Below are 9,157 nucleotides of genomic sequence, written 5' to 3'. Positions count from 1 at the left end.
AACGGCCAGTCACCTTCCCGATCCTCAGTTTTCTCCTCCTTCTAATGAGGAAAGAAAAGACATGCCTTGTTTATTTCTTATGATTGTCGGAAGGCTCCATTGAAATAAAATATATTAAGGCATCTAGAAAATTATAATGCATTTTACAGATGTGAGGTATTTTTATAACATCTTTCTGCAATTTAGTTAATTTTTGAACATCCAATGTTTAAATTGGAAGGGAAGGCAAGATTAATTGGAGTCTTTTAGCTCGTCAAGACCTGGTGGCTTATATCATTATTTGTTCATACCTGCCTAAATCTACCTGGCTATTGCTCTGGAGTAGGTTCAGAAAGTGTTAATGATTCTGTGATTTAAAGCAAGCCCATTGAGTTCTTATTATTCCTGTTGAGACCACCCTGCCTTGTTCTGCTCTGCTTCCAAACTTCCACGAGCTCCTAGGAAAAGCATTCCTCCCCTGCCAATCTTATCATTACAAACTGCCTCTGAAGCTGGACCCAGGAGATGGTGATAAAATCAAGTCTGATCCTTCTAAAAGACCATCAGAGTTAATCCCATTTTCTTTACATGCCTCTTGACAAATCCAATCTCTGCACTCATCATCGATAGCTCTCTGTGTATTCGTTACTCTTGTCTCCCAAGCTCTTCACTGTGCTCTCTAAAATTTAAAATAAGCCATCAGCAAAATCCCTGATATTCTCTACCCCTTAAATAAAACTTTCCTTCATTTTATTCTCATGGGAGCCTAGCTTGGCTTATAACACTTTCTCCCCTGGAGCCCTCTCACATGTTGACCTCATGCCACAAAGACTGAAGATTACATTAGGGAAGTTGGTGATGTAAGACACTCCAGGGTGCTGTTCCCTCACAGAAACTTTGAGCAACTAGCAAAAAAACTGACAGAGCCATCTTTCTCAGGACTCCAAAAAAGAGGTAGAGGAAGGGTTGCAATAACTGGGCAAGAAAATAGAGCTTTAAATAATGGTAGGAGAAGCTCATGGCACCTTGGCTGCTACTTCCCCACTCTTCCCTGGCCTGGTGTGGAGCTGACCTACATTCCCATTGCAGGTCCCTGGCCCTTTTTTGGAGGGAGAAAAGTAACCCCTATGTGTGTACTACAATGCCTATATGTTGGTGCCGATCTATGAGGTGGCAGCCTCAGAGTCTGAATCAGGAAAGTCTTCGTGAGCTCATCCTTCCAGAACTTTCCCTGCAGGCAGAAACAACTTGCAAACAGCTAAAGCAGTTTGGGGAGAAAGTCTATTTTATAGATAAAAGAAGGGGCATTCAAATTCCTATTAATAGGGGAATTCCTAAGGCTATAAGCAAGCAGGAGCCCAATACAAGACACATGTTCAAAAAAGAGAGAGGACCCTGCACTTCACGTTTGTTTTGGGCTGATTTTCTTGACAGGTGGTCTAACTTCTGAAGGAGAGCACCAGCGAATATAAAGGCAATTTGCAAAGACTGTGAAAGATGTTTCTTTTGTGTGTTTGCTTTCCTTAATCAATGACATTTAAGAAATCTCTGTCATATCATGAGCTGAATACAAAATTATGGAATAGACAGTTAGAGCCTAAATCCCAGTTATAAAATATCAAAATGTGTAGTGTGCAACAAAAGATTACAAGACAAACAAAGAAACAGGAAATAATGGGCCACCCAAAGGAATAAGATAAAACTTCCAAACCATCTATGAAAACAACAAATTTTGGATATTACTGAGAAATACTTAAAAAAAAATCTTTATGCTTAAAGAGATAAAGGAAAAAAAAACAGTAGAGAAAGAACTAAAGGATATCTGGAAAACAACAAATTATTTTGGTTTTATGAAGGAACCAAACCAAAATAGTGGAGTTGAAGACCATAATAATTGAAATTCTAAAACCTTAAAATATTTCAACAGTACATTAAAGCTGTAAGAAGAAATAACTAGAGAACTTGAACATGAGAAAATTGAAATGAATCCGGCTGAGAAATGGAATGAAAAAAGTAAACAAAGCCAGAGATCTGTGAGGCACCATCAAGCGAACCAATATACATGTAATAGAAGTCATAGAATGAGAAAAAGAAAGGGGCAGAAGGAACATTCAATGAAAACATGGCAGAAAACTTCTCAAATTTGAGAGACAGTAATATGCGCATTCAAGAATCCTAACAAACCCCAAAAAGAATATAATCAAGGAAAGTCCGCCCAAATCATACCTTAGCACAGACAAATGTCAAAGACAGAGAGGGTTCTTAAAGCTGCAAGAGAAAAGCAGTGTGTTGTGTACAAATTAATCCCAATAAGATTAAATGCTGATTTCTCATCAGAAATGATGGAGGCAAGAAGACAATAGAACAAAAATATTTAAAGTGCTGAAAGAAAACAATTGCCAACCAAGAATTTTATATTTGGTAAAACTTGTGTTTCAAAAGTGAGGCAGAAATTAAGACATTTTCAGATAAATAAAAGCCAAGGGTATTCATCACCACCAGAACTGCACTAAAGGCAATACTGAAGGGAGTTCTCCAGACTGAAAGGAAAGGACACTAGACTTGGACTAAAGTAGCAAAAAGAAATAAAGACCTCAGGAAAGATAATCACATGTATAATTATAAATACAAGTACTTTTGTGTTGTATTTTTTGATATGTAATTCCTCTTTTTACTTACAGGTTCTAAAATGCAAATTCATGAAAAGTAATGATAAATGTATGGTTTGGGAAATAAAGTGTGTTAAGTTTGTAACAAGTACAACAAAATAACAGGGATATAGAAAGTTATTGGAACAATGTTTGTGTTAACTATTGAAGTTGAAATGATACCAAATCAAACATGATTATGATGATTAAGGATGTTAAATTTGGTTACCTATGGTAACCAAAATGAAATAAATTTTAAAAATATATACAGAAAGATATGAGAAAGGACTAAAAATGATACACTATAGAAACTAAATAAATATGAAAGTAAGCATTATAGAAGAATTAAGGGACAAAAATGTGTAAGATTTACAAAGACAAAATAACAAAATGGCTGAAGAAACTATTGCATTATCAGTAGTTATGCTAAATATAAATGGTTTAAATTATCCATCCAAAAGGCAGAGATTGGAAGAATGGATAAAAAAGCATGACCCAACTATATGTTGTTTACAAGAGACCCACTTTGAATTCAAAGACACAAGTAGAATGAATGTAATGATTAGCTTCTGGTGTGAACTTGGTCAAATGGTTATGCCCACTTGTCTAGTCAGGCAACCATGACCTGACCATTGCTGCAAGGATATTTTGTGACTGGTTGATAAACCAGAAGACTGGTATATTAAATCATCATTCAATTGATTTTTATCTTTGGCTGATTACATCTGCGATCAACTAAGGTGTGTCTCCCACAATGAGTTAATCCAATAAATTGAAGGCTTTTAAGGAAGAAGAGAGACTCTTTCATTTCTTCTTCAGTGAGCAAGACTCTCCTGTGGAGTTCATCCAGACCCTTCACCAGAGCCACAAGCTTCACAGCCTGCCCTGGATTTTGGGATCTTCCATTTCATGGCTGCATGAGACACTTTTACAAATTTTATATTTACAGCTCTCTCCAGTTGGTTCTGTTTCTCTAGAGAACCCTGACTAGCCCAATGAACATGAAAGGATATAAAAGAACCATGCAGATAGTAATCAAAAGAGAGCTGGGGTAATTATACTAATTCCAAATATAATAGACTTTAAGTAAAAAGCTGTTATGAGAAACAAGAAGGTCACTAAATACTGATAAAGGGGTCAATCCAACAAAACATAAACATTATAAATATATATGCAACTAATGTGGAGCCCCAAAATATATGAAATAAATGCTGACAGATTTGAAAGGAGAAAGAGATGGTTCTACATTAGTTAAGTAGGAGACTTTAATACAACACTTTAAATAATGGATAGAACACCTAGACAGAGGAAAAATAAGGAAATAGAAGACGATACTCTTAACCAATTAGACCTAATAAACATATATAGAATACTTCACCTAACAGCAGCAGAATACACGTTCTTCTCCAGTGTAGATGGAAAATTGTCCAAGATAAACTATATGTTAGGTCACAAACCCAGACTCAATAATTGGAAAATTTCAGAGTCATGCAATGTTTCTTCTCCAAACAAATGGAATGAAGCTGGAAATCAATACAACAGGGAAAAATAGAAAAGTCATACACATGGGAAATTAAGAAATATCTTGAGGCAAATGAAAAAAAAAAAGCTCTCTGAGCTGCAGAGAGGCAGTGTTGAGAAAGAAATTTATAGCTTTAAATGCTTATTCAAAAAGAAGAAAAAAGATTTCAAATCAGAGACCTTTCCTTACAACTGCAGAATTAAGAAAATGAAGAGCAAACTAAACCTGAAGTGAACAAAAGAAACAAAATAACAAAGATTAGAGTGGAGATAAATGAAATAAAGAATAAACAACAGAGAACCAATGAAACCAAAAATGGAAAAGATCAATAACATTGGCAAACCTATAGCTAGATTGACAAAGAAAAAAGAAAGAGCACACAAATAATGAAAATCAGAAATTAAAGGAATACATTATTACCAACCCCACAGAAATAAAAAGTATAAGAGGATACTATGGACACTGTACCCACAACAAATTAGATAACCTAAATGAAATGGACAAATTCCTAGAAACACACCAACTACTAACACTGACTCAAGAAGCTGAAGACCTCAACAGACTATTAACAAATTAGGAGATTGACTCAGTGATCAAAGCCTCCCAATAACAACAAAAAAACCCAAACCATATGAGAAAAACCCAAAAATGAGAATTTTGCCAAATATTCCAAGGAGAATTAGCACAAATCCTGCTCAAACTACTCCAAACAATTGAAAGGAGGGAACACTTCCTAACTCATTCTATGAATCCAACATAAGTTAAAAGCCAGGTAAAGGTACTACAAGAAAAGAAAGTTACCAACCTATATCCCTTATGAATATAGAAGCAAAAATCCTCAACAAAACACTAGCAAACCAAATCCAATAGTACATATTAAAAGAATCAGACACCATGATCAAGTGTGATTTATCCCAGGTATCTAAGAATGGTTCAAAATAAGTTCAATTAATATAATAAACCACATTGATATAATGAAGGGAAAACACTACCTAATCATCTCAATTGACTCATAAAAGGCATTTGATAAAAGCCAGCTTGATTAAAAAAAAAAACACTTAGAAAACTAGGACTAGAAGGAAAATTCCTTAAAATGATAAAAGGCATATATGAAAATCCTACAGCTAACGTCATGCTCAGTAGTGAAAAACTGAAAGCTTTCCTTCTGAGATCAGAAACAAGATAAGAGTGTCCACTGACACCACTGTTATTCAACATCTGGCTAGAGCAGTGAGGCAAGAAAAAAGAAATAAAAGGCATCCAAACTGGAAAGGAAGAAGTAAAACTTTACCAATTTGCAAATGACATGATCCTATATATAGAAAATCCTGAAAACCCCACAACAAAGCTCCTAGAGCTAATAAACAAATTCAGCAAAGATTCAGGATACAAGATCAATATGCAAAAATCAGTAGTGTTTGCATACACTATTAATATATGACTATTAATGAACAATCTGAAGAGGAAATCAAGAAAAAAGTCTTTATATGATAGGAAATAAAAGCATCAAATACAAAGGAAAAAATTTAACCAAAAATGTAAAGGTCTTATACATGGAAAACTATACAACAGTACTAAAAGAAATGAAAGAAGATCTAAATAAATGGAAGGATAGTCTGTGTTCATGGATTGTAAGACACTGTTAAGATGTTAATTCTACCGAAGTGATTAACAGACTTAATAAAATTGCAATAAAAATTTCAATATCCTTCTTAGCAGAAATGGAAAATCCAATCATCAACATTATATGGAAAGGTAAGGAGCCCCAAATAACTCAAATCTCCTTTAAAAAGAACGAAGTTGGAGGACTCACAGTTCTGGGTTTAAAAATTATTACAAAACAATTACAAATAATCAAAACAGCGTAGTACTTGCACAAAGACTGATATATGAATCAATGGAGTTGAATTGAGACTTCAGAAATATACCCTCACTTCTATGGTCAATTGACTTTAAACAATCATGCCAAGACACTTAATGGGGAAAGAATAGTCTTTTCAAAAAATGGTGCCGGAGAACCTGGATATCCATATGCAAAAGAATGAAAGTGGACCCCTCCTTCGTGCCATTTACAAAAATTAGCTCAAAATGGATCAAAGACCTAAATATAAGAACCAAGCCTATATGACTCCTAGAAGAAACGGGAGGGAAGCATCTTCAGGACCTGTGTTAGGCAATGGTTTCTTGAACTTTACACCAAAAATAGGAGAAGCAAAAGAAAAAATTGGTAAGTGGGGCTCACTTTTGAGCATCAAAGGCCTTCATGAAAGTAAAAAGATAACCTACAGGATGGAAGAATATATTTGGAAACCACATACCCAGTAATGGTTTAACATGCAGAATATATATATATATATATAATTCCTACAATTCAACAACAAAAAGAAAAAAAATTGAAAACTGAGAAAAATATTTGAGTAGATATTTCTCCAAAGAAGCTATAAAAGTGGCTAATAAAACCTGAAAATATGCTTAACATTATTAGCCATTAGGGATATGCAAATCAAAACCACAATGAAATATTTTTTCATACCCACTAGAATGGCTACTGTTTAAAAAATGGAAAATAACAAGTGTTGGAGAAGATGTAGAGAAATAATAACACTTGTTCTTTTTTAGTAGCAATATGAAATGGTGCAGCCACTGTGGAAGACAAGTTGGCAGTTTCTCAGAAAGTTAAGTATAGAATTACTAAGAACTGAAAGCAGGGACTCAAACAGATATTTGTACACTAAGGTTCATAATGGTATTATTTACAATTGCCAAAATATGGAAGCAACGTAAGTGTATATCATCAGATGAACAGATAAATAAAATCTGGTACATAGATACAGTGGAATATTATTCAGTCATAAAAAAGAATGACATTCTAATACATGTGACAGCATGGATGAAACTTGAAGACATCATGTTGAGTAAAATCAGCCAGACATAAAAGGACAAATATTGTGTGATTTCATTGACATGAAATAATTAAAATAAACAAAATTATAGTGTCAGAAACTAGAATACAGGGGACAGGGTTGACTAGGATGGGGGAAGTTAGTGTTTGTTTGGTACAGAATTTTTGGGGGGTTGTGGTAATGGATGATGGTGGTTGTAACAGAAAACTTTGAATGTAATTATCACTACTGAATTATATATTTGAGGATCATCAAAGGGAACATTTTTAGGTGTGTGTGTCATTAAGATAAAAATTAAAAAAACAACAACATATGTCTGTACAACACAATAAACCCTAATATAAGCTTTGGGCCATAGTTAATAGTATAGTTATAATATTGTTTCATCAATTGTAACTAAAGTACCACACTAATACAAAGTGTTAATAATAGAGAAAACTATGTGTGTGTGTGTGGGGGGGTAAATGGGAACTATATTTTCTGCATATTTCTGTAAGCCTACGATTTCTTTAAAAAAATGTGCACACATATAAGAGAGAACATACTAGTGATCTCCCTTGTTTCTCATTGCTATTTCCAAAACATTTCCCTTCCTCACTTCCACCCAAAGTCCATTTCTGTTAATCTGATACCTTCTGCTCATCCTATCTCATTCATTAAGGATTTTAGAACCTTGTTTATTCCTCTTCCTTTCCACCACTCCTGTCTTTATTTTTAGTTACTGAAATAGCCTCATGGATCTGGCCTCTGAATTCCTCACTTCTAATAATCATTGCCTCCACGCAATCTTAGTTGTTCCTTCCCGTGGTCATTCTTAAAAGTTGTTATCACCCATAATATCACCCATATTCTTGATATCAAGATTCCCACTTTCTGACCACCACTTCTTTTTTTTTTTTCTAATTCATTTACTGTACTACCATCCCAATCTAAAAATTCTTTGCCTTTGCATTGATGTTGCTAATTACCATGGTCTAGCACTACAGTCATTCCTTTGTAACCACTTTTGCCCCTTTTTTCCTCCATTTTCCTTACCTAGAAAATGACTAACTTTGGTTAATTCACTTTTTTCACCTTACTGGACCTCCGCTGCTGAAGCTAAACATGCCTAGAGCAAAACCAGTGAGTCTTTTGGGTGTGTGACATAAGACATTTATTCCACACCACATTATATATCTTTGGGTCACTACAAACTTTTTTTCTTTTAAAAAGAGACTAGGGAAAGGGGGAAAGGGGGAAGCTTTTGAAAGAAACTTACCATTCTCTTGTTCCAACATTTTGTACTTCCAACTAGTTTTGTTTTGCTCTCCTGTCATTCTTCCCTCTGCTAGTCCATCTGCTCCTCACATTTCTCCATCCAGTTCCACTAGGCTACAAACTCCTTGAAGGCAAGGATATTGTCTGTTTTGTAACCACTTTATCCTTAGCAATGGCACAGTCCTTGGTACATAGGAGGCACCCAGTAAACGCTTATTATGTCATGAACCTTAGTGCTGTCCCAACTGGAGAGGAAATAGACATGTTCCCCGGGACTCAGAATCTCCTTAACAAATTGAAACATTGGGACGTTTAGAGTGAACCTAAGAGCTGAGAGGCTACAGTCAATACCAGAAAGACTGTCTAAGGAACAAAAAAGCAAAAACAGTGAACTAAAGACACGAAGCAGGAGTTCATGTCTTTCCATGGCATTTCTGCAAAGAAATGTGGGTCTTGTAAGAGGACCTGGGTTGATATGTTTATAGTCATGATGTCCAGGCTAGTAGATATTTGGTCAATGTGTCTGTGGCTCTGTGTCTACTCAGTGCAGAAATCATATGACAAAAGGGAAGGACTTTGAGAGACCATCTATTTTGTCTTCTTTCATTTGCAAATGAGAAAACTTGGACGCTCATAAGGAAGAGGTTTGCTCCAGATAACTCTTTTATGTATAGAGGAGTTCAACATGGTACCCTAAAAATGTGTAACTGCCTTCTTAATAGTTTAACAGTGAAATGCTGAGCTACAGTTCTTAAAGTGTCCCTACATTCCAAAAGTATATTTTATATATTGCTTTTGAAAATTGGGGTTTCAATTAACCCCATGAACAAAATCATCATGTTTTAAAG

This window comes from Tamandua tetradactyla, chromosome 11 (assembly GCF_023851605.1).
Source record: "Tamandua tetradactyla isolate mTamTet1 chromosome 11, mTamTet1.pri, whole genome shotgun sequence".
Classification (NCBI taxonomy): Eukaryota; Metazoa; Chordata; class Mammalia; order Pilosa; family Myrmecophagidae; genus Tamandua; species Tamandua tetradactyla.
Note: the sequence above shows the minus strand (reverse complement) of the source record.